Source organism: Ovis canadensis, chromosome 8, assembly GCF_042477335.2.
Source record: "Ovis canadensis isolate MfBH-ARS-UI-01 breed Bighorn chromosome 8, ARS-UI_OviCan_v2, whole genome shotgun sequence".
Taxonomy (NCBI): Eukaryota; Metazoa; Chordata; class Mammalia; order Artiodactyla; family Bovidae; genus Ovis; species Ovis canadensis.
Window position 1 is genome coordinate 69,151,531 of NC_091252.1, and position 25,872 is coordinate 69,177,402.

The 25,872-nt window shown below is 37.4% G+C and overlaps 1 long non-coding RNA gene across 1 annotated transcript; it reads left to right on the plus strand.

Annotated features, from left to right (window-relative positions):
- Window positions 1–16,168: 16,168 nt before the first annotated feature.
- Window positions 16,169–25,020, plus strand: LOC138445114 (uncharacterized). Its single transcript, XR_011258737.1, has 2 exons — window positions 16,169–16,235; window positions 24,611–25,020. It is a non-coding gene; the product is annotated as an uncharacterized lncRNA (long non-coding RNA).
- The last annotated feature ends 852 nt before the right edge of the window (window positions 25,021–25,872 follow it).

The window sequence follows — 25,872 nt, forward strand, 5'->3', positions numbered from 1 at the left end:
TTAACCGCAAGAAGCAAACTGGAAAAAGAAGGAATTGAGGAAAATTCTGAGTTTGATAACTTAGGAGTCTGCCTTCTGGCAAAACCCCCAAGGGAATAAATACTCTAAGAAAAACAGGCCTTGCTTCTGCTTTCTAATCTAATGGGAAGAAATTGGGGTTTTAGTAGGCGTAGGTGTTCATTCATTTTATTTCTTCTGTGAGTTTCTTTGTAAGGGGCCCACAGCCTTTCCCTCCCCTTTGCATTTTCATCATGGTATTGAAATGAATAACAGGGGTGATTCCAGAGGAGATTACTGATATCCATATTCTTGATCTCAGCTAGAGGGATTAATGCCAGAAGCAATTCTCTACCTTTGTTAACTTTTTCTTTCCTCTTTTGAGGCAGGGGGAGGGCAGAGGATGGCAATAATATTGGTATGAATATCTAACAACTAATGAAAGTAATCAGAAGAGTTCCTCTCTTTCCCTTTCACATTTCAATTGGAATTCTTATTTTTGCATTCCTTTTCCATTCAAGCAGACATGATTTTAGGGAGTCAGAGACCAATTTAAGGGCATTTTGTGATTGTGAACAAGATTATTGAAAAGTTTGCCTACTTGGAAATGTCTACTTTCTCTATTTATATAAATGTATGTAGGTTCTCTCTGTATTGAGTATCAAAGCCAAATTTTAGACTCCTTCAGGACTAAGGGAAGGTCTTCTGGAAAATGAAGTTTTGCTATCAGTAAACTAAGAGTCCTGATTTTTTATAAATTATTTTTTATCTGCTCTAATAAATTTTTCATGATCGAATTTATTTTTCATCTGCTCTAATTATTTTTTATCTGCTCTATCTCTATTTTTAGCCAAATAACAAAATTGTGGGATTAAAAAGTATTCACACAAATATATTACAAAAAGATACAGTGTCTAAAGAACATACACATAATAAAATATTATTATGAAATAAGAAGTTACTATTTTAAGAAATTTTTGAGCAAGTGCTAGACATTGCTCTAATATATTACATGCATGAGTTAAAATGTTTAATTCTCCCACCTACTGGTCTATGAGGTAGTCACTAATGTTATCTTTATCTATTGAGGAGGAAACTGAGGCATAAAGAATTTAGTTTGTTTGCCTGGATAATTCCAGGGATGCAGGAGCCTGGTGGGCTGCCGTCTATGGGGTTGCACAGAGTTGGACACGACTGAAGTGACTTAGCAGCAGCAGCAGCAGCCCCACTAACAAGAGAATGACATAGCTAGGGAAAAATTGTAGGCAGTTTGGCTCTAAAGTTTTTGTTTTGTATCAGGTTTGTGTAAGATGCAAATAAGTGTGGGTTAAATTTCCTAACTTTCAGAAATGTATGCTGTTAAAACAAAATTTCTAGTTAACAATATTTTATTTGAAATGTTTAAGAGAAATAAATTCCATAAAAAGGAGAACTTAAAAGTAAATGTTCTATTATCTTGCTTAATATTTTTACCACACAATATATAGTGGCCCTGACATGATACATCAATTCAAAAGCTAACATATTAACTGTCTCTGCATAGAATTTTATAATATCATTTAAAATCTTAATTTGGAATCTACTTTCCATATCTAAATAGTGTGAACAATAAATGTGTATATTTCATCTCAACCAAAAACAGTACTCAAAAGACTACAATTTAAAGAGACAAAAATTTAATTTTTGGTCTTTCCAGAGCAGTAAGTTGTTTGTCTTTCCTTCCTTTCTCCTTCCTTCCCTCCCTCCTTTCTTTCTCCCCCTCCCTCTCTTTTTATTCCTGGGATACAGTGTTAATCTAATCAAAAGTTGTCAAAGTCAAATTATATTTTTCAATTCCCTAAATAAAGAATTAAGAAATTCCTATTTGTTATCTTAGAAAGTAAGTAGTTATTAAATGCAAATTAGAAAGAAAATCACACCCTAAAGAAACTCTCCTATTAGCTTTTTCAAAGGAAAAGGAATATTTAAGACACCAGCAATTGGGTTGGGCATTTGATCCCTCTGTTTAAGTGCCAATAAATGGACCAAGTTGGCATTCATGATAACTGTACTTCCCTATTTATTTAAATTCCATTTCCCTGTTTATAGCCATATGGCTGAGAGGGAAAGATTGAGACGGTAGTAAAAAGTTTTGCTTTTAGGATGCACTATTTGGTAGCACCTTGTTCTTGGGCCCTCTTCACAGACATTTCTGGATCCATTTGTATTCTCTTTATAAGACACATAGTACCTTTTGGACACACTCTCACCTCTCTACGCTCCAACACACACAACATTTAAGGGTGTATGTAAACAATGACAGAACATAGCATTTCTTTCTTTCCTCTTTATGTTTCTCAGGTTATATATAGTGGTATTCAAATGTGTGTGGAGCAGGTCTTCAGGCGTCTCTGCAAAACTCAATACATGGGAGTGGAATTGCCTCTGGAGAGTCATACAACATGCCCTTTTAGTTGCCTTGCAGTTCCTGTGGTTTACATGGCAAAAATTCTTCCTAGGGAGTGGATTTGGGCTAAGCATGTAGGTGAACAGAAAATCTGCCATTTAATCACCTGGAAAAAACCATGTCCTTTCATCATAGGGGACTGGAATGCAAAAATAGGAAGTCAAGAGATACCTGGAGTAACAGGCAAATTTGGCCTTGGAGTACAGAATGAAACATGGCAAAGGCTAACAGAGTTTTGCCAAGAGAATGCACTGGTCATAGCAAACACCCTCTTCCAACAACACAAGATAAGACTCTACACATGCACATCACCAGATGGTCAACACCAAAATCAGATTGATTATATTCTTTGCAGCCAAAGATGGGGAAGCTCTATACAGTCAATGAAAACAAGACTGGGAGCTCACTGTGGCTCAGATCATGAACTCCTTATTGCCAAATTCAGACTTAAATTGAAGAAAGTATGGGAAACCACTAGCCCGTTCAGGTATGACCTAAATCAAACCCCTTATGATTATACAGTGGATGTGAGAAATAGATTCAAGGAATTAGATCTGATAGAGTGCCTGAAGAACTATGGACAGAGGTTCATGACATTGCACAGGAGACAGTGATCAAGACCATCCGCAAGAAAAAGACATGCAAAGAGGCAAAATGGTTGTCTGAGGAGGGCTTACAAATAACTGAGAAAAGAAGAGAAGCTAAAGGCAAAGGAGAAAAGGAAAGATATACCCATCTGAATGCAGAGTGTCAAAGAATAGCAAGGAGAGATAGAAAGCTTTCCTCAGTGATCAATGAAAAGAAATAGGAATAGGAAAGACTAGAGATTTCTTTAAGAAAATTAGAGATACCAAAGGAACATTTTATACAAAGATGGGCACAATAAAAGACAGAAATGGTATGGACCTAGCAGAAACAGAAGATATTAAGAGGAGGTGGCAAGAATACACAAAAGAACTATACAAAAAAGATCTGAATGAGCCAGATAACCATGACGGTGTGATCACTCATCTAGAACTAGACATCCTGGAATGTGAAGTCAAGTGAGCCTTAGGAAGCATCACTATGAACAAAACTAGTGGAGCTGATGGAATTCCAGTTGAGCTATTTCAAATCCTGAAAGATGATGTTGTGGAAGTGCTGCACTGAATATGCCAGCAAATTTGGAATACTCAGCAGTGGCCACAGGACTGGAAAAGGTCAGTTTTCATTCCAATCCCAAAGAAAGGCAATGCCAAAGAATGTTCCAACCTCTGCACAATTGCACTCATCTCACACGCTAGTAAAGTAATGCTCAAAATTCTTCAAGCCAGGCTTCAAAAGTACGTGAACTGTGAACTTCTAGATGTTCAAGCTGGATTTAGAAAAGGTAGAGGAACCAGACATCAAGTTATCAACATCCGTTGGATCATCGAAAAAGCAAGAGAGTTCCAGAAAAACATCTACTTATGCTTTATTGACTACACCAAAGCCTTTGACTGTGTGGATCACAGCAAACTGTGGAAATTCTTATAGAGATGGGAATACCAGAACACCTGACCTGCCACCTGAGAAATCTGTATGCAGGTTAGGAAGTAACAGTTAGAACTGGACATGGAAAAACAGACTGGTTCCAAATCGGGAAAGGAGTATGTCAAGGCTGTATATTGTCACCGTGATTATGTAACTTCTATCCAGAGTACATCATGTAAAAATGCTGGGCTGGATGAAGCACAAGCTGGAATCAAGATTACCGGGAGAAATATCAATAACCTCAGATATGTAGATGACACCACTCTTATGTCAGAAAACGAAGAGGAACGGAAGAGCCTCTTGATAAATGTGAAAGAGGAGAGTGAAAAAGTTGGCTTAAAACTCAACATTCAATAAAACTGAGATCATGGCATTCAGTTCCATCACCATGGCAAAAAATTGGGAGACAGTGGAAAGTGTGACAGACTTTATTTTCTTGGGCTCCAAAATCACTGCAGATGATGACTGCAGCCATAAAATTAAAAGGTGATTTCTCCTTGGAAGAAAAGCTATGACCAACCTAGACAGCATATTAAAAAGCAGAGACATTACTTTGATGACAAAGGTCAAAAGTTAGTTAAAGCTATGGCTTTTCCAGTAGTCCTGTGTGGATATGACAGTTGGACCATAAAGAAAGCTGAGCGCTGAAGAATTGATGCTTTTGAGCTGTGTTGTTGAAAAAGACTCTTGCGAGTCCCTTGGACAGCAAGGAGATCCAACCAGTCAATCCTAAAGGAAATCAGTACTGAATATTCATTGGAAGGATTGATGCTGAAGCTGAAACTCCAATGCTTTGACCACCTGATGAGAAGAATTCAGTCAACTGAAAAGACCCTGATGCTGGGAAAGATTGAAGGCAGGAGGAGAAGGGGACGACAGAGGATGAGATGTTTGGATTGCATCACTGACTCAATGGACATGAATTTGAACAAGCTCCTGGAGTTGGTGATGGACAGGGAAGCCTGGTGTGCTTCTGTCCATGGTGTTGCAAAGAGTCAGACATGACTGAGTGACTGAACTGAACTGAACCAGCTTGAGCTTTTTCACGCAGGCTTGAAACTAAACACTTCTCCCATGGCAAATACACACAGCTGGTGCTAAAGACTCCAAACAAGGCCAGGTTTGCCTGCACATTTGCAAAATGATGATAAGTAGAGGAATAAATCATTTCTTCTTTCACTCCAAGCTGCTAACTATTGCAACACCTCCAGCAGCAATGATGACAACACCCACATCCATGACAGTAGCACAGCAGGAAGACAGACACCCTTATTCTCTCGCTGCATTTATCACTGCCTCCCCTCTTCCTTTCCAGCTGCCCAACCCTTAGCATGGCTTTTTGTCACAGGAAATAACATTTGGAGAGCAGAGCCAAAAGGATGCACTTCCCAGGTGGCTCAGTGGGTGAAGAATATGCCTGCAATGCAGGAGGCAGTTTCAGTCTCTGGGTCGGGAAGATACCTTGGAGGAGGACACAGCAAGCCACTCCAGTATTCTTGCCTGGAAAATCCCATAAACAGAGGAGCCTGGTGTGATCCGTGTCCATGGGGCCACAGAATCAGACATGACTAAAGCGACTGAGCATGACAGCCGAAAGGATATGCATTTTATCTATGTCTCCAATTATTCTAATAGTCTCCAGCCTACCACACAGTTAACACTGTGACCAAATTGCTTTGTCCCTGTGTTTAATTTACTGAACTGCATTTGGCATCCTGTCCTCAGTAAGCATTGAGGCAGGCAAGAAGAAGCAGTCTTAGGAAATGATTGTAGGCTTTCTTGAAATGATGTTCTTAAGTGTGCTGTTTATCACTGTCTTCTTTATGAGTTCTCAGAGCGATATTTCTGTTAAGCCTAGGCCAGGAAAAGCTGTTTTCCTGAGAAACTGGTATATTTCTACCTTACAGACGCAACACATCTTGTAACTGCTAACTGAATAAATATTTAAGAAAATAAAACATTAAGGTTGTTGCAAGAATATGCCATTTTCATGTTGCTGCCGATAATTTTGTTAAACAAACGAGTGCTAATTCATTTCGAATACAATTGTTCTATCACTAGTTATGAAATCTGCCAGAGTCTTTAAATGCTTTGGGGAAAATTGTTTGAGTTTCAGCATTTCCATTCATGAGAGATATCTAAGCTTTCAGGTAAATAAGAACGATGATGAAGATAATTTGTTTTCAGGAGTTTTAGTTTCTTTGTTTTCTTTTTTAAAAAATTTTAACCTACTCACATGATTCTGAGAATTTTTGAGTTGAGAAATTCTGTTGTGGTAAGGCAGAGAAATTTATTGAAGTCAAGAAAAAAATAAAAAAATCTCAGGTCTTCAAGGCTCCAGGCTTCCCCAGTGGCTCAGATAGTAAAGAATCTGCCTGCCAGGCAGGAGGCCTGGGTTGGGAAGATCCCCTGGAGAAGGGCATGGCGACCCACTCCAGTACTGTTGCCTGAAGAATTCCACAGATAGAGGAGCCAGGTGGGCTACAGTCCATGGGGTCACAAAGAGTTGAACAGGACTGAGCAGCTTAAACTCAAAAGTCTCCAGAGATTTTACTCTACATATTGAAATGTTAATTGGATGCCTTATATCAATTTCAGCTACCCACTCCAGTATTCTGACCTGGAGAATTCTATGGACTGCATAGTTCATGGGGTTGCAAAGAATTGGACATGACTGAGTGACTTTCTCTTCACTATATCAATTTCATTTGAATAAGAAAGGTATAGGCTTTAAATTGGGAAAGACTGGACTTTGAAAAATAAAGAATAAAAGACTTGAAAAATTAAGGACAAAATTAATCTAATACCCACAGGATAGTGGTCTTGGACCCACAGCCTCAGCATCACCATCACCTGAAATGCAAATTCATCTGCTACAACAGAAGCTCTGGGGATGGGGCCGATGATCTGTTTAAACAAAACCTGCCGGTTATTCTGATGCTCAATAAAAAGTTGGAGAACCCCTCCCCTAGAACGAGTCTCAAATTACTCTCTGGCAATGTCACTGAGTCAAATATTTTCTCGCACCCAAACTGATTGTTCATAGGCTTGATCTCTTAGAAGGAATTGTTCCAGGCTATAGGATACCAGATGAAGGAAGTATCACTGCTCAATTTTATATTTCCTCCTGCATTCCAAGGTATTGATTCAAACAAATAAATAGAAGTTATTCAAGTTTTAGGGCTTCCCAGCTGGCTCACTGGTAAAGAATCCACCCACCAATGCAGGAGATGCAAGAGATAAGGGTTCGATCCCTGTGTCAGGAAGATCCCTTGAAGGAGGAAATGGCAACCCACTCCAGTATTCTTGCCTGGAGAACTCCATGGACAGAGGAGCCTGGTGGGGTACAGTCCATGGGGTCGCAGAGTTGGACGTGACTGAATTACTGAGCATGCACACATTCAAGTTTTATGAATCATCAGTACATTTTTCTCCATATGGTGCTTTTTCTTTAGAGAGGGAACAGTTTTCTCTGATCTGGTGAGATTTTTACTGCAGATGTATTAGCTATGGCAGAATAGGCTGAGTATTTATAAAAATATAAGTGAATACCACGATATCTATTAATTCTGTCCTTTTCTGCAAGTTTTTGAAATTATAAAAATAATTCTCATTCTATAAAGTGAAAACAAACATTATACTTTTTTTCAAAGGACAACTAAAGTCTCTTATAGACCCCATCATTTCTTGCCATCTTGTCAAAATCCTGCTTGCTTATTTATTCTTCAGAGGTAGTTACTGTGAAGTTTGGGGTCTAGCATCTTTCTGGAACTTTTCTAGCTGATGGAAACAAAAATGTCCTTTTTTTAAAAAAAACACAGATTAAAATATACATTCTATTCTGCTACTTGCTCTTTTCCATTGAAGTATATTGTGGGACAAGTTTCTGTAGCTAAAATTTACAGAAAATATAATTATGAAAAAATCAACGTATGATAACTCAAGTTGCTATACTACAAAAGGATCAAATTATTTGCTCTGTAGGTCTTATAGTGTGGTTAGGAAAAAAAGCACTAATTTAGTGTATCAAAACAATAAGGAGCCAAATTGCCAGGGATGATTTTATGTGTGGTTTGGTAATGAAGACATGAGAGAGATTTCAGTAAGGCTCACTTGACAAAAAGTTGTTTATATAATAAGAGGCAGTTAAAATGCAAAGAATCAGGATAAGTAAAACATAAGTAGTGGTGGTGGTGGAGTCGCACTGAATGTTTCAGTTTTTCTCAAGTAGGAACAAAGTCATAATAATGGCAGAATTGAACAAGGCATCTGGAAGGATAAATTAAAAGACTGGTCTGCAGGGAAGAGGATTGTTTGGTATTAGTGGGAAATCCACTGGATTTGTGGGAAAGGGATAGTACACTTGACATGCAGGCAGATAGAGTTAGACTTGAACTGAAATATTTAAATGAAAGTAAAAGTGAAGACATTATGCAAGATGGCCAAGAAGAAACATCTTTCCTTTTCACATTTATCTAATAGATACTTCATCCTTTTCAAACACACACACGCACAGCTCTTCTTTTTCAAGCAGTTTCATAAAAAGAGTAATGTTTAATAGTACCTAATTTTGTAGGATGGATGTTTTAATAATTAAGATGGAAATTTGAATTAGCATGATTTTGTTATGTGATAATTGAGAAACTCAAGCATTGATTTGCATAAAAGTTGAACCCAGGGGAAGAGAAGTATGGATTTAGAAACTATTGCATGTATATGTTGAAGTATAATTTGTATCTATATGTTTTCCAATCAGAGGGTTCATTCTGAACCATGGTCAGCTCATCACTTGTCACTCATTAATTACTACTGACGGTAGTAGTTTTATTTTAAAAATGCAAAAATGGAATAAAGCATATGTTTGGTAATTTTCCAAGAAGAAACTTTTTTCTCACAAAATTACATTTGTGTATTTTATGTATATATACATTTCCTCCTACCCTTTGGTCTACAAGATTCACTGACCATTATGGCATCAAAGTATAATCATCATTGCCTAAGACTCCAGCACTGAATCAATAGAGAGTAAGCTGGTTCTGCAACAGACTGAACAGTTAGCAAGATTTGTTTACTTCTACTTCTTAGAACAAGATCAAATGAACAAATTCCAAGCAAATGGTATAATAGAAGGAGACAAGGGAAAATGAGTAACAATATTCCCTCACTGACCTTTTCCCCTATATTAAGATGTGATGTTCAAGATTTCACAGTTTGTCTCATGCCCCTGATTCATGCATAGGATACATAAGATTTTCCCAAAGAAAGCAGCAGAGTGTCACAATGTTACAAATGTATTTTTATGCCCTTAAGCCTTCTATAATGTGCTTGATTATCTTCATAAGAGAGACAGCACCACACTAAAGAACTTCTCCAGGCTTTAAATAATAATAAAAGATGTTGGGTGGGTTTTGTTCATGCCGTTTCTATGTCCTACACAAATTTAAATATGCAATTAGTTTAAGACAATTCTGAAAGGTTAAATTAAATCATCTCCAATAGGATGGAAACACCTTAAAGGCAGAAATTTGGAGAGAATCAAAGTCTCAAGTAGGAACACATCTGTGCACATTTCCCAATCTCCCTCTGCCTTGTTTTTCAAAATCCAGCTGTATTTTAGGATTTAAAAGTATAATAGCTAAAACTTTCCTCTTTCCCATGTTTCTTCCCATTTTTTTTTTCAAGCTTTACACTGTTGAAAGTTTGATCTAAAGTCTGGGGTGGTTTATGAGCACCATTTGTTTTAGTCTGCTAATCTTTCCCAGGCTCTCCCTACTTTTAAGATACATTCTAATTTGGGGTCACATGGATCATTTATAAGGAAATGCCTTTTTGTAATTCACTTGCCCCTACATATATTTTTATCTGTAATATTTACACAGCTAATTTGACCAGAGGAGAAACTTCTCTTGGAACATGAGTGATTTCTGTACAGAGAACAAATATAGTTGCAATCAAGATCTGCATGATTAGGAACGGGTGTGCAGTGTAATTTGGAATTCAGCGCAGTTACCAGTGCAGCACACGCGTAGATTTTTAGATGTGGTGGTGAACTGTTGAAAAGAAACTGGCTAAGATTTGAGCTTCATTTGAAGTGGAAAAAGAAAAATAGCTTGTTTTGGAGCTTCATGCCCTTTTCTTCCTTTGGTATCTGAAAAAAAAATTTTTTTTTCTGGTTTGGAGAAAACTGAGGCACCAAAGACTCTAATCATTAATAAAAAATGGTTCTTCTCTGTGCAAGGATTATCTGTCCAATATACCTCAGAAAAACCAGATCTAAGAAATTATAGATGGATTCTTATTGCCAGGATTAGAATGAGAAGACTAGATTACAGTGTTCTCTACTCCAAAATGTTTGATATTGGGTTATTTAGAAATGTTTTGGTTGCAAATAATACAAACCTGACATAAACTAGTTTCAGATGAAAGCAAATTATAATATTACATCCTAGAAATCCCCAAAGTAAGTAAAGGCTTCAGGTTGGCTAGTAACTGGTAACTGGCCAGTACCTCTGGTTAGTAACTTGGAGACAGCTCTGGGGTCAGGGTTCTTTGTCTCTCTCACACTCTGCCTGGGACCATCCAGGCTGTTTCCTCTCCTGGGTGTGAGAGGAAACCAAGGATGGTCAGGGACGATCCCTTCCTGGGTCACTTCCAGTGGGAGGGAGACAAAAATGTCTTCTCCTTCAAATAAGGAAGGGTCTTTCCCTTCAGTCTGGCTACACCTTTGACTCCATAGGAAGAGTCAGGAGAATGCCACATGCTCAGGACTGAGTAGTTGAGATTTACCCTGGGAGCTGGGCCAAGCCTCAGCTCCTATTTTGTTGACTGTAGTACTGAAATAGTATTTGTTTGCTACCAATTGTGGAATACATTTTTGTGTGCCACAGTTTAAGTTTTTATTCTTATGGAGAGGTTGAAGTTAATAATGGGGAATTAGTATTTGCAAAATAGGTCTGGGAAGTGGAAACAAAGAATGAGTTCCATCGAACTATATCATATAAAAGTTGATTTGTGGGCATCATCTGGGAAACTAACCTCCTTTAAAAGCACCACATCTATGGAATAATGCATTTTAAATTTTAAAAAAGTCAACTTCCAGTTAAATAGGTTGTATTTATTCCCCACATTTAACACAGAGTCTGGCATAGAGAGATATCAATCAAAACATGTTGAAAACATGTATGACTTTAGGAATACAACCTGTTGTAAGTTAAGATCTGTCTGCACGTCAACCCTTCTTTCAAGGAAATTTCACTGGGAAATATGACGTATATAAGAAAGTGTTAGTGATCAATAGAAGAAAGAGTGTAATAAAATAGTAAATTGAATACCACCAAGAATTCCAAGTATAAAGTGTATCTATTAGGATTAAAGAGCAACAAAGAAAAAGATAGCAATTGTTGCCAGAATGTGTACTTTTAGGGAGTTAAAGGAATGTTGAACTTGGAAAAGAAATAAAAGGGGGAATCAATATATTACAGTATTTTTTAAAATATAACTTAATAAACTGAGAAATTTAGAAGAGTTATCACCATGTGTTTGGTATTTAGATTCTATAACCATAAATATATGTTAAAATATCAATAATATCTTAAATCAAACTATTATTTTTAACATGTGGTCAAATTTTTTTTCAGTCATGAGATTGCATCATGTGTTAGAATTTCATCAGCCATAATTTTAAGGAAAATATTTTTCAGTTTGAAGAACTCACATTGTCAGTGACAACTGTCCTAGATGTACTTTCCTTCTGTAGAGCAGAGCAGGATCTAGTCATGTGGGAGCAGGTCATTGCCTTTGAGTAATGAACTGAGGAACCTAGGAAGCCTCTCTTGCCTCAAAATATCTCTCCTTTTCTACTGTCTGCCTAGCAAAGTCTCATCTCCAGATAGTCATTCCTTTGGGTCAGCATGTGTGCTCTTTTTAAAAGCTAGTCATTTACTTCTTAATATGAAAAGTAACCGTAATATGTTCTTCCCTCTCTGCAATTAGGCCTGGCCACTGGGCAAATTCATTGGCACATTGATTGACACCTGACATGAGGTGGACATGCTGTAAATCTCTGGGTGACAAAGACAGATGACAGTCTCTCTTTTAAGAAGCCCATCACTGAGTTGACAGACAAGCTTAAACACTGAGATGTGATAGGAAGTGTCACAGGGATAGCAAGACTGGTTCACGTACTAAAGAGGAAGGAGGGACTATTTTGTGAGAATACAAAAGTCCAGCACAGGGAAGATGGCAGAAAGAGGGCTCTGAATTTGGTAGGATGAAATTTCTAGGGTAATGAATAGGGAAAGAGGTAGCAAGATGAAGTAAAGATAGCACAGGTCGTATCTTAATTATTTAAAAATAATTTTATAAGTGAAAGCTTTTATAAAATAATCTCTTAAATTGAAATTTTCATGTAACATTTGTTTCAAATTTATAATCAAGATTGTGGTCAATTAATAACCTTTTACAACAGAATGTGTAAGATAAATGTTGCAAGATATTTCTGAATATTGTGGTGATGTCACTCTTGTTCTCCTTCATCGCTCAAATACATAACAGATGAAGGTAAAGTGACAGACATGTACACAAATGATGGTAATAACTGTAGGATTTGAAGTTACTCATGACTGACAAACCGTCACAACATTCCTTGCTTTTTTTCCGAATACTCCTCCTCATGTCAACAACAATTTCCTGTGCAAAATACCAGAACAATTTCTCCCACAACTCAGCCTCACAGTCATCACCTAGACATCATTTCTAAGTTATTGTAAATATTCATTTAGACCATAAGTTCTGATGGTGAGAAACATGAATGTGTATGTTGATTGGTCAATAAACTTGGTTCACAGAACTATCTTCAATCATACATCACATTTATGTGATTGTCAACTCAAAAGAAACCACCATCCATGTCTGAAGGCTGAGCTATAGGACTTACGCATCAAAGAACTTGCTAGGTTCCCAGTCCTTTTTAGTGTGACCCATAGGACCACACAGTTTCTCAAGGTTCATACTTATTAACATTTTGAACCAGATAATTTATTTTTGAGTGGAGGGGGAGTTCTTTTAGCAGCACCCCTGTCCTTTACCCACTAGATATCAGAAGACCACCCTCTCCCTGCCCCCACCAAGTTGTAGCAGCCAAAAAAATGTCTTCAGACATTGCCAAATATCCTCGGAGGGGCAGAACCGTTCCTGGCTGAGAGCCACTAGGTTATATACCATACCAACAGTCACTCTTCAGTAGTGTAGTTGACATTATATGTGATCTATTTTCTAGGGCCCCGATGTGTTGAAAGGAAGTCTACATATGACTCATTGAGAATAAATGGCAGACCAACCAGATCAACACCCATAGTCAACGATACATCAGAATTCACTTGACTACAGAGCATGGAATATAACTCAATCAGGAGGAAGTTAAGTGGATGGTGAACCATGTGGTATTATACCATGGATTTCTTTCTATGTGTGATTTTTTTTTTTCTGCTTTTAAAAGTAACACATCCATTATTGGGAGGAAAAAAAAAACAAACTACCATATATAGGAGTTTGAAAAAGAAAACAAAAATTAGCCCTAATATCACCACCATGAGACAATGATTCCTATGGTAAATTATATTATTTTTTCCAGTGTTCACTGCTTTCCCCCGTGATGTGTGGAAATCTCTTTCTCTGAATGAGATTATTCCTCTAGCCCTAGTGAAGCCAGTGTTATCAACAGGACTGTTTTGGTCAATGAATATGAATAGAAAGGATGTGCTACTTTTCTTTGGCTCTTTTCTGTTTGTCATGAAAAGGACAAAGTACCAAAGAAGGGTTGTCATTTAAGAATAAATAGTAGGACAAAGAGATCACATGAAGGAGAGTTACAGCTAATTCTCAGTTGACATGAAATGAGCAAAAATTTAACTTTCATTGTTATGCCACTAAGTTTTAGGATTATTTATTACTGTAGCATAATCTCATAAAATCTCATATTTTATTCTAGTCTTATTTATGTATATATAATATTAAAATATAAATTTATTATGTAAAATGTATACATTTCTATACAAATATATATTTATAATTATCTCACTTCATTTTCACTTAACATTTCTTCGTGATTTTTTTCTGTTATTACACTTTTACTTTATTTTCAGCCAACAGTCTTACATATAATATTCCCACACAGAAATCTTTAAGTGCCTCTTGAAATATTTTCTTAAAATAAGTCAAGAAAGCAACATTCCTGAGTAAAGAGGATGGGTGAACATTGGTAAGGCTTTTAGTAGAAACTATAGAGATGCTCACCATAATTATCACACTCATAGGCTCCATTCAGGGTGGATAAAGGTGTTATTTCTTTACACTCTCAACAATACTGGAAATTGACATTAAGTTCAAAAAGAAAAAAACTTTGAAAATGTCCCAGAGCAAAATGCTATCTTTTTTCAGTTTCTTTTCCTAACTTGGTAGTGAAATGTGTGTGGGTTTTTTTTTTTTGCATGTTATTTTAAATGCTCTGCTCCTGATTTTCAAAGTCAACAACTTGATTTTCCTACTCAAGTAGAATGGCTAACATGGATAGGCCCAAGTGTCCAAACCAATACCTCAATAATGAACCCCAAGTAATTTTGAGCAATAATTAAATATATAGTGGTCATGTCAGTATAGAAAAAATTCATGTAAAGATGGTTTCAAGTGGGCTTTGAAAGGAATGGAAAGGCTGAGAAGCAATGCTAATGTGCCACTCATTCATCTTATTAATTCATTCAACAAATAAGTGGCTATTAAGAGCCAGGGATCATGCAGGGTTGAGGATATGATGTGGCACATGATAGACGGGCTTCCTGCCCACACAGAGCGTGCAGCCTAATGGCCAGAGCTGAACAGTTCTACTATATGACTTGATAGCACCCTGGTAGGATCAAGTCAGAGCCAAGTGATGGAATGGCAGGAGTTCCAAGAATGCTAGACACTGTCTTCAAAACATTCCTGTGAGGGAACATGCCATTTAGCAAGTGGCAGATTTAAGATCTGAATCCAAGTCTCCTTGACGCTCCAAGTTTGTATTCAGCCAAAGATTTATACAGTTTAAGTAAGGAGAGCAGTATAGAAGGTCTGTAGAAAGAGACGGTATGCTGACAATATCACTTTGTATTTCATGTCCATATATGTGTATCTCTAGTCTAGAAATTAGATGGTGTCTCAGTTCCTTACTGATAGTGCTTTGTTAACATTTCTCTGTGATGATTCTCTGTCACTTTCATCACTTCCTCTAAAGATTTCCCACATTGGACGTTCAAAATTCTTTGGCAAAAATGTTAATTACCATATATTTATATGCACAAATGCATTTCTTTTGTTTTTATGGTTAAATATTAGTTATCAAAACAGAAATGGGTTTTTTGAAGTTGGATGACTGTTTGGGTTTGTAAAACAAGTTAAATCTGACAATAAACCATGTGCTTTAAATTTCTTTGGTTTTCATCACTGCTTACATTGGCGGCAGCGCTGTGCGTAAGTCAAGATTTCTTGCTCTCTCCCATAGCTGTTACATGGTGGACTGATGTCAGCCAACCCTGAAGGAACTATCTGAAAACAGCACATTTATTTTTGATCAAATATTGGCAAGTCATACCTCCAAGTTTCTCATTAGACTGTGTGAAAAAGATTTCAAAGTCTGGGAAAACATCATAACCTGGGTTGCCCAAATCTAAGCATTTTCTAGAAGGGAGACCATCGTAGTTTAAGTGTTGCTCTAGAAAGTTGCCTCTTGTTCATCTAGCTCAGGGTCTCAATGTCTTCATTAACTTATTTTAACAGTCTCCTAAAGAAATGGTTCTCTGATGATTAAAAAATATATTTTATTGTTTGTCACATTTCACATTTTAACCAATTGTATTGATCAGTCTTGAAGTTTGAGGCTTGAGTAAGCACAACAGGCATGTCTTATATGCATATATTTGTTTTCTTTATTTGTGTGTGGCTGTATGAGATAGCTCTTCAGTTTAACAGAAACTTAAACAAGGAGGGTCCTTGAAAGCTCAGATAACTTTTTAAAAAAACTTTTTATTTTATGTTGAAGCATAGCCTACTAACAATGATAAGAATAAGCCAATAACAAGAAGAGTATTGATGGTGCAGGATAAAAAAAGGAGAAAATTTTAAGAAAAAAGTCCCTGAAGAAGGTGAACCAGGAAAAATCCAGAGGAAACAAATTGTCTTAGAAGAAAAAATGAGAAGTTAATTCAGTTTAATAGGAGGGAAGACAAAGACTACAGGTGTAAGTAAGAAGGTTGGTAAATTTGGTGGCTGTAAATTACAGTTTTCTTCTAACTGGTTCTATTTTCTCGGTGAAATAACAGACTAGCTAACTAAGATTTATTAGCAACTCCTTATAAGATTGGGGTTTTCTTAAGCTTGGATTCCTCAGCTGTAATATAGACTCACTATGCATGCAGCAGCCACCTACATCACTCCCATGGGACTTGGGCACAAGGTGACCCAACATAAACAGAAAGTTCATGCTACCAGCTATGCTGTGAGTCATAAAGTCATTTGTGTCTGATCCAGGCATCTCATGTCTTCTGGTAGCATTTTGAAACTGGGGCTAGTTAACATGTCAACTTACAAGTAAATATCTCAGACATTTCATAGTTTCTGGTTCAAAAAGTAACATCAGCTTAACCATTTAAGATCATTTAAGATACAAAGCACATTTCCTTTATTTTTTGGAATTCTACTTTTGCCCCTAATCTTTCCCCTTTCTCTCTTTTCTTTTATTGTTTTTAATTTTCAAGATTGGGTTTAAGCATTTAATTATCTCATTCAACATTTAAGACACGTATGTTTTAAAGTCTTTCAGTAATTTTTAAATGCTTGACTTTTAAAAATGACAATTATTCCTAATTTTTTTTTTAAATAAAGGATGGTTATTTCAGAAGTTTTCTTTTGGATGGGAATAGTAATTGTTCTGAGTCATAGTAAGCAATGGATTGAATCTTAGACCTTGAAGACCGCCTTCCAGCCAAGATATTTCCCAAAGAATAGAAGCTTGTGTACCTCCCTAAATATTAAGTAAATAACAGCAATAATTAGTAGGGGACTGCTTTGAACTGATGATGCAGGGCATCTCACTGGGGTTTACCAAACTTTGGCTTGGTAAAATGAAACCTAGTAGGTCCAGGCACAGTGGACACCAGGGTCTGCCAATGTGGCAGGTCAGGGAGGGCCCAGCTGGCTTCTTTCAAAGGACACAACCAAAGAGAGGGTCTTGGATGCTGTCAAAGAGTGAGAGACATGAGCAGAATAAAATGCTCTGGAGCTGGTAAGGGATAATTACATCCTGTGCTTTTAGGACTGTGGGATGTGGGTTGACAGAATCAAGCATGGAACTTTCCTACTCAAAATGAGTCAGGGGATAAGAGTGGTGATCAAAGGCAGGAAGTAAGTAGAGGTCCCAATGCAACTTGGGCCTGTGATGCACAGTGAAACCCCACTGAACTATTTTCCAACTTGTAAGGACACATGATGAAACAAATGAGCATTTGTTTAATTCTGGAAAACTTGGTGGGTCTTATTTGGACCCCTTGAATTGCCCAAGTTAAAACGTTATTAAGTATAATTATTTGAATATTCAAATATCAATTTTAAGGAATTTAATATAAATTTATGGAGTTATAGACCATTAAAGCATTCTTATTGTAAGATGTAAATTCAATATTCAATGTGTTACATTTCTTCCTAAACTCATTTAAGTAAAAAAAAATCATAGAAATAATAAGCCTTCATAAATATTATTTGCGTGGGTAAAGAAAATGTTGTCAAATAAAGCTCTTCCGTTGTGCTATTTCTACCTGTTTATAAAAGCACTTGGACTTTGACATTTATTTTGCATAATTCTCGACACTAAGCCTCTTTTATTGAAAAAGAAATCAGAATGAATCAGTGGTGTTTAAGAGACTTTCCTTCATGCCAATTGAAAGAAGTTACCAGGAGAATCTATTAAAATTTTAATCCTCATCTTTAAGGCATGTTGGCTACTCCACCAAGAGAAGTTGCCCCCAAGAGAAGAGGCAACCGAGTAAATGCGTGAGTCTAAAAGTGAAAAGTTGCATGAAGTTTTCTCCATCTGCTATTTATTTAATGAATGTTTAAGGCAAGACAAGAACTTACCTATCTGTTTTTATGGAACTTGCATTATGGCAAGGGGGAACTAAAAGAAAGGAAAAGTGAAAGTGTTAGTTGCTCAGTGTCTGACTCTTTGTGACCCCATGGATTGTGGTTCATCAGGTCCTCTGTCCATAGGATTCTCCAGGCAAGAATACTGCAGTGGAGAGCCATTCCCCTCTTCAGGGGATCTTCCTGACCCAGGGATCAAACCTGGGTCTCTTGCATTGCAGGCAGATTCTTTACCATCTGAGCCACCAGGGAAGCCCACAACCCACAAATCACATAATATGTCACATGGTGACAAGCATGATGGAGGAGAATAGAGCAGGGAAAAAAAAATAGAAATGTAAGGGTGGAATGGGGATGCTGTGAGATATTTTGAAAACACATCTGATTTTGATGTTCCTTTACTCAAACCCTTCAAAGGCACACCATTACCTTCAGCATGAAGATCACACTTCCAGTCCTCATAAAATCCACTCTCTATGGTTGGACCCTTGAGAAACTCTCTATTCTCAACTCCTTCTATGCCTCCAGAATACACTCTTCATTTTGGCTACATTTAATTACACAGATTCTCAGATTAGTTCCTGCTATTTTATATTTCTATGTGTATACTTGTTTATGCACCTGGAAATACCTATCCCTCCTTCACCAATTTCATCTACCTAGTTAGCTCCTTCTTATCCTTTATAATTCATTTCTAGAATCATATCTTCTTAGAAGTGCTTTCTGATCTATTTTGTCTGCTATCGTAGGTCAGTTTCAAGCTCCTCCTTCTTTCAGGATCCTGTAGAAACGCTCTTCCCAGCTCTGCAACCTGCTCACAATTCCACAACGCTGTGTGCTTGTCTCTGTTCTAGCACCTTTCACATTGTGTTGTTACGTACACAAGTTTGGAACCAGGTGGGCATCAACAAATGATGTCCTCACTCACTTCTGATCAGATCTTCTCACCACAGTATGAATTACTTGAGGAAGGGTTTGCATGTGTTTGCATTTATACTCCCTGGGTCATCACAGTCCTTGGTACATGGTGAGCATCTCACAAATGTTTTATTCATCAGTGAACTTTATACATCAACTTTCAAATCAAGCTATAGATTTTGACTGATTTAGTGACAAAGATCATTTATAATATTTTTATACATACTAGTATTAGGATATAGTTACATGAATATTTCTACCCCAGTTTTTCAGATTCCATGCCATATTCTAAAGGCATAATAATATCTAACATTCATTGAATTTATACTATGGCCAAATTCTGTTCTAAGAATTTTACATCTAGTAACTTATTTATTCCTCAAGACAACCCTAGAAATGGGTATTATCAATTTTCCCATCTTGCATGGGCACAAAATTGCTTAAGTAACTTGTCTAAGGTCAGTCACATGATCAGATTTCTGACCCCTACCCTGACTCCAATTCTCATGTTTTTAATCACTACAATAGCATGTTGCCTAATTTTTATTAAGCTTCAGAAAGTTAAGTGATTCATTTCTTAAAGAGACAGAAAAAGCATCAGCTGAGAAATATTGACAGAGAATTTGAACTACTGAAAAATTTAAGGGTTGTTTGGTTTGGTGTGGAGGGTGCAAAGTACCTTAGGAATTGTGCCAAAGCTTTGAACTTGAGCCTCTAGGTACAGTAAATTAGACACATGATATTCTTGTCATCTGCTGTCTTCAATAATAATTCATTTAATCCAGGGAAGGATGGTAAATGCTTTGGAATAAATACAAGATGCTGTGGTTTCCATGGGGTAAAGTAAGAAGATATTAAACAAATAACCAACTCTTTGTAGCCTGCAATAGTTTTTTTCCACTAGATGCTATATGTCCTGTTGGTGTAATAACAACAAACATTTGAAGAGCATGCTCACATGCACTATTCCGTTTGATTTCTTTCCACAACTCCAGAAGGTAAGTAGTGCATAGATGATCCATGTCTTGCAGATGAAGATCCAAATGGTGCAAAGCATGAATGCAGCATGTGAGTTACATTACTCCTTATTCCTCCTTATCTTGATTTTTATAATTAGATAAGATAGTTTAATTGCAATGGATGCTATTTATCTAATATAAGATGACATCAAAATTGGTAGTTTTCCAATAATGCTAGGAAAATGATTCATAGAGAAACCACCCCTGAAATGGCAAAAAAATTAATATACACACCATCCCTACACAATCTCTTAACTTTTAGGAGCTTTCAGTTGCTGATACCTACCAGCATTTCCATGCTCTTCCTTGGTGTCTTTACATTCCTATCTAGGGAGAGAATTGAAAAACCAAGATTGACAGTTCTCGGAAATCTGTGTGAAGTTCTTAATGGTGTTTTAGTGATAATGACCTACAGTTTTATAGACAACAAAAACTTCAGATCTTTTAACATGTTGGATCATTATCACAACTGTCTGAAGTATGTATTTGTGGTAGATGTTAGTGTTCCAGGTTTCTAGATAAAGAATTTGCTGATAGCTGAATAAGTGACTCAGTGTTCTTTTGAAAGATTTCTCATTGGCTTTTCCATATGTTTCTGTGAATTTAGATCTGCTCTGGAGCATGATCTTCCTTTCTCTTCCTTCTCACTTTCCTGATCGAGATAAATAGCACCATCATCTACCAGTTGCTTGAGGAACAAACTTGGGAAAATTTCTCTCCTTTTCTTTCCCCCACATCAAGTCCATTGGCAGATCCTGATGACTTTATTTCTAAAACATAACCAGAATCTGTCAACTTCTTTACAGTACAAGCATTTTGGTTATTTCAATCAGGGCTAGTATTCCTAGGGCCTAGGAGAATATCTGTTATTTCATAGATGCTCAACAAATATTTGTGAAATGAGCATTTCCATTCCTACACAAGCAGTGACATTCAAAATATTTAACAATATATATGGCAAGAGTTTGGACCATTAGCTGGGATACCGAAGTCCTATAAATTCCCCTCTATGCTGTATCTTCATTCTTTCATTACTGCATCATGAGGCAGTTTGGAGGTCCTGAGAGAGAAGATAGGAAGGCTGGGGCATGAAGGTGGCAGCATTCAAGGGATGCAGGATAAAGGCTACTTATTAACCCTTAGGGAAATATTTCTTTATTTTAATAACTGACCATTATATAATGACTTTATCTGTGTGTGACGGTCACATGTCAACTACCTCTTAGTCTAGGCTACCATCAATGCTCCCAGGGCCTCTTTGTTTCCACTATCTGCCTAATTTCTCAAGTGATGATTTAAATGCAATAATCAAATAGTGTTATTCCCCTGTTTGGAATCCCCTAAAGGGCTTTCCATTACCTTTACAATAAAAGCAAAATTTTTCGGCCTTTCAGATCTTTTTGGATTCCTCTACTCAAAGTCTTTGAACTAGATATTTCTTCTGGAATCCTCACAGGGCTGTCTTTTTCTGACCTTGGGGGAAAACTGAGTTGTAATTGCACTCTTTTAGAGGGCAACTCTTCTGACCACTCAACATTAAGGAGCTTTGCCATTTGTTCTCTCTCACCACCCTTTTTTTGTTCTCTGCCTGGAATTCTTTGCTACCAATTGTGTTTGTATTTTTAGTTTCTGTCTCACTCTCCCCACTTGGATTATCTCCCATGTTCATGACAGTATCCCCAGGACCACCTACAACAGTGCTGAGCACACAGTGGCCTCTTAATAAATATTTATCCTTTGATTGAATGAATAAACCAGATATGCACTTTGGCATCACTTTGGTATCACCATTTTTCAAGTGTTAGGAGATATTTAATTTCCATCATTGTATTTGTGAATATCACAGTAGAAGTATAAGTACCTACATTTGGGAGATGATTCCATCAATGGTTCACTAAAATTGAATTATTTTAAAAGTTATGAAGACATAAGAGAAGAAGGTAAAACACTTCCAATTTTTTTTACCCAAATTATGCAGTTTGGGAAATGCTGCTGAAAATGTATCCTTTCTCCAAGAAAAGGAACTTGAGTACTCATTGCATTTTATAGAAAACATTCTAGCAGCCAATATAACCACCCTGCAGCAATAACAAATAAACGTATCTACCTAAATATTAACCAGTCATCATGAATACTCACTAGATTATAAAAAAAAAGATGTTAAGGGCAAAGATTAGGAATATAAAGTACTTTATTAAAATAAAGCAGGAAAGAAGAAATCTGGTAAACTTTTTATTCTGTTTTAATTTTTATTTTGCTCTATAAATCCTAAGTAGTATCAGACAAGAGTATATTGTTGCTTCATAATCCAGCAGCTCTGTGATTTGTAGATTATTTATTTACTACATCAATAAAAGAGTGGACAAGCAAAAAACCCTGTGAATTTTGAATTCATATATGAATGTGAAAATATTACTACTTTGCTAGACATAACTTGTCCTCAATTATTCCTTGGGAATAATCATTTTGAGAGGATCCAGGGAGAGCTTTTCCTGTTATGGATTTTCTTTGTCTGTTTCCGTCAGCTGTATCAGATAGGAGTTAGGTTAGAAGTGAAACATGACATTCTGAGAGTGAGTCCAGCAGACAGATTCTTGGCTGCATTCTCAGCTACACTTGAACTTCTGCTAAGCATGTGATGAAAGAGTGTTTTCAACTGTACCAGCTGTGGAGAGGTTAATAAAACAAAAGAGGAGAAACAAAAGTGCTCAGAGCAGAAAGCTTCTGGCTTTGCTGATTTCTCTGGTTACAAACACTATGTCAGAGGGCTGAAACTGCTGTATTGTTTTGGCCTTAAAATCCTTTCAAACAAGTGGAGCTTCTGAATTAAAACTTGCATAAAAATAAGGAAGTCGGACATCAGATGCCATTTACATATTTTGGTCACAGAAATGGATAATTTTTACTTTTCTGTAGACACCTGGAAAATAGAAAAATTGTATTTATTTTATTGGTAACCTTGTGAGTTTCTCTACTCAATAAAAAACTATGCAGATTTTCTGATTCTCAAGATATGCAGAAGCCAAAATGGTCTTAGTGGCCTGGGACTAGCGACCTAATGTTTCCTGTCCTCCCTGTGTCCACTGCTTCAGGACAGCACCATGGATATGGAGCCTTGTCTAGCCTGGCTCTCAGAAGGTCATTTCTCAATCCTATTTTGTGCAAGGGAGGTCAGTTACTGACCCAAGAACCATTTAAACTGGGAGGAGAAATTAAGCAATGCCTAGGAAACTGACTGCAAAGGACTTTTCCTTAAAAGTTAGGGTGACAGCAGGACAGGAAGGCAATTCACGACCTTTCCCGTTTCCTCCCCCAGACCTCTGTTTCCCTGCATCTCAGGTCCAGCCATCAGCGTGCTGCAGTAAGCTCAGCTATCATTGTATTCCTGAAAGCTGAAGGAGGATGGGATAAGGAGCCCTATGGCTTCACACAGGCTTCCACCAGGAGAGAAATAAAAACCAGCCTTTTACTGTCTACTTCACTGCCTGGAGGCCTGTGATACTGGTGTTTGAGAGCATCGTGAATGTGATTTACATATGTTCATTTGGGAAATGTGGTGTTTATATTTGTTGAGTTGAACAGGGGCAAAAAAAATTATAGATAGCTAAAATTTGCAGGAATTGAAAGAAAAAGGAAGCAAACATGTGTGCTCTGCACCAGAAGACATTCAGTGGTATGGACATCTTGATTTATTAGGTTAGTAAATTAGGAAAAGGTTAATCACACCCCTGGGCTTCCCTCCTAGCTCATTCGGTAAAGAATCTGCCTGCAGTGCAGGAGATCTGGGTTCGATTCCTGGGTTGGGAAGATTCCCTGGAGAAGGAAATGGCAACCCACTCCAGTATTCTTGCCTGGAAAATCCCATGGACAGATGAGCCTGGCAGGCTACAGTCTATAAGGTCTCAAGAGTTCGACATGGCTTAGCAACTAAACCACCACCAATCACAGCAATGAAGAATGGGTTCTTTTAAGCTGTATTTGCTGCAGGATGATAACTGTGATTCTGTTCATACAAATGTGATGGGCTGGGAGATCTGTCCCAGAGTACTCTAAGTCACAGGGTGGGATATACTTTGCATAAAGGTACCTAGAAGAGAATATGCAAATAAATTCACATATTAATAATTTTACAAATAAATCTGTAAATGAGGTAAAAGAACAGTTGAGCAAAGATGAGGAAGCTACCAAGTTAGTTGGAACAGTACATGAGATGCTCAGTGTCCCCTGAATTCTGTACAGCAGAACCACGTGTGTGCACTAATTCTCTTCAGTCGTGTCCGACTCTTTGAGAGCCCCTGGACTGTAACCCGTTAGGCTCCTCTGTCCATGGGATTCTCTGACAAGAATACTGGAGTGGGTTGCCACGCCCTCCTCCAGGGAGTCTTCTCGTCCCAGGCACTGAATTCGTATCTCTTCAGTCTCTTGGTTTGGCAGGCTGATTCTTTAAGACTAGTGCCACCTGAGAAGCCCACAATAGAAACAAAACATTACCAAATACTGATTTGCATGTCAGGATAATAGTAATTTTCCCTTCTCCTTTTTCACTCTGCAGCTGGCCTATGAAGACCAAAACAACACAGTATTTTTCCATCTGCCACCTTTCCCTCAAGAACTCAGTAACCCAAATAACATGACCTTTACCTGTGTATCACTTACAAGAAATCACTGGCAATTGAAGAAAAAGAAGAAAAAACAAAACAAAACAATTTCAGGGTGAGACATCTTCAAAGATCACATTTAAAGCATCATTCCTAGCATCAAATCAAAACCATAATTTTAATGTGATAACTTATGTTTCTGGACTTCTGTTTTCATCTCTGAGATAAGACTGAGTGTAGGGCTAAATATAAAGACGAGAATTCAATATATGTGTAAAACCAAGATACCGAGCAGAGAATATGCAAATAAATGTAAAGTTCTGCATTTTTTCACATAATAAAACACCTACTGAATTTGATGGCAGAGGTATGTATAAATTAATTCCCATAACACAGTCTTTACAAACATATGTAACAACAACCCAGGAAAATTAGCTTTGAGGAGACATTTGGCTTGTAATTCAGAGGAAACTTCATCTTTACATTTTCTGCAGAATTTCTGAAATGTGTGAATATGTTCAGTGGGCAATAAGCAAATAGAAATTTCACATCGTCTTCATCTTGGTTTGGAAAAGCCTCTTGGCCACGGAGGCTCTGTGGCTTTCCCAAGAGACAAGATGTGCTGGAGGTGGAGCTTTAGATGTGCAGGAGTAAGATTATAAGGCTTGGAAGAAAATATTATTCTACATGGCCCAACAAGGCATGTTACCAGATAGTTAGTACTGGCTGCCTACCTGGGCAGTGCACCAGGAGAGAGAAGTGTGTGGGGATAGAGGAAATAATAATTCGGAGGCTGCTATTCAACACTTAAGACCCATGTGAAGGAGCTAGGATAGATCTCTTTACTGTAGTTTGTGTTCAAATGTCCACTACTTCCGGTTTTAGGAATATGTTGTTGGATTTGAATAATTATTTTAAAACTTTTTAAATTAAAAATATAGGATAATAGGAATAACAGCATTAGGTTTAGCAAACAGAACGGATCATCTGTTGTTCTTTTTAGTGTCAGCCTTGGGGATAGCCATTCTAAGTCGAATTGAGGAGGGGTACAAGAGGGTCCCCACCCCAGCCCTGCCTCTCTGGTCCAGGACCCTTCTTCCCTGGAACGTGATTGAGACACTTAGCACATAGGGAGATGCCTGGCTGTTGGTAGGGTTACCTCTGGCTTTTAGCTAAGCAAAATAAACAAAACAAGGGACCCACTGAAACACTCGAG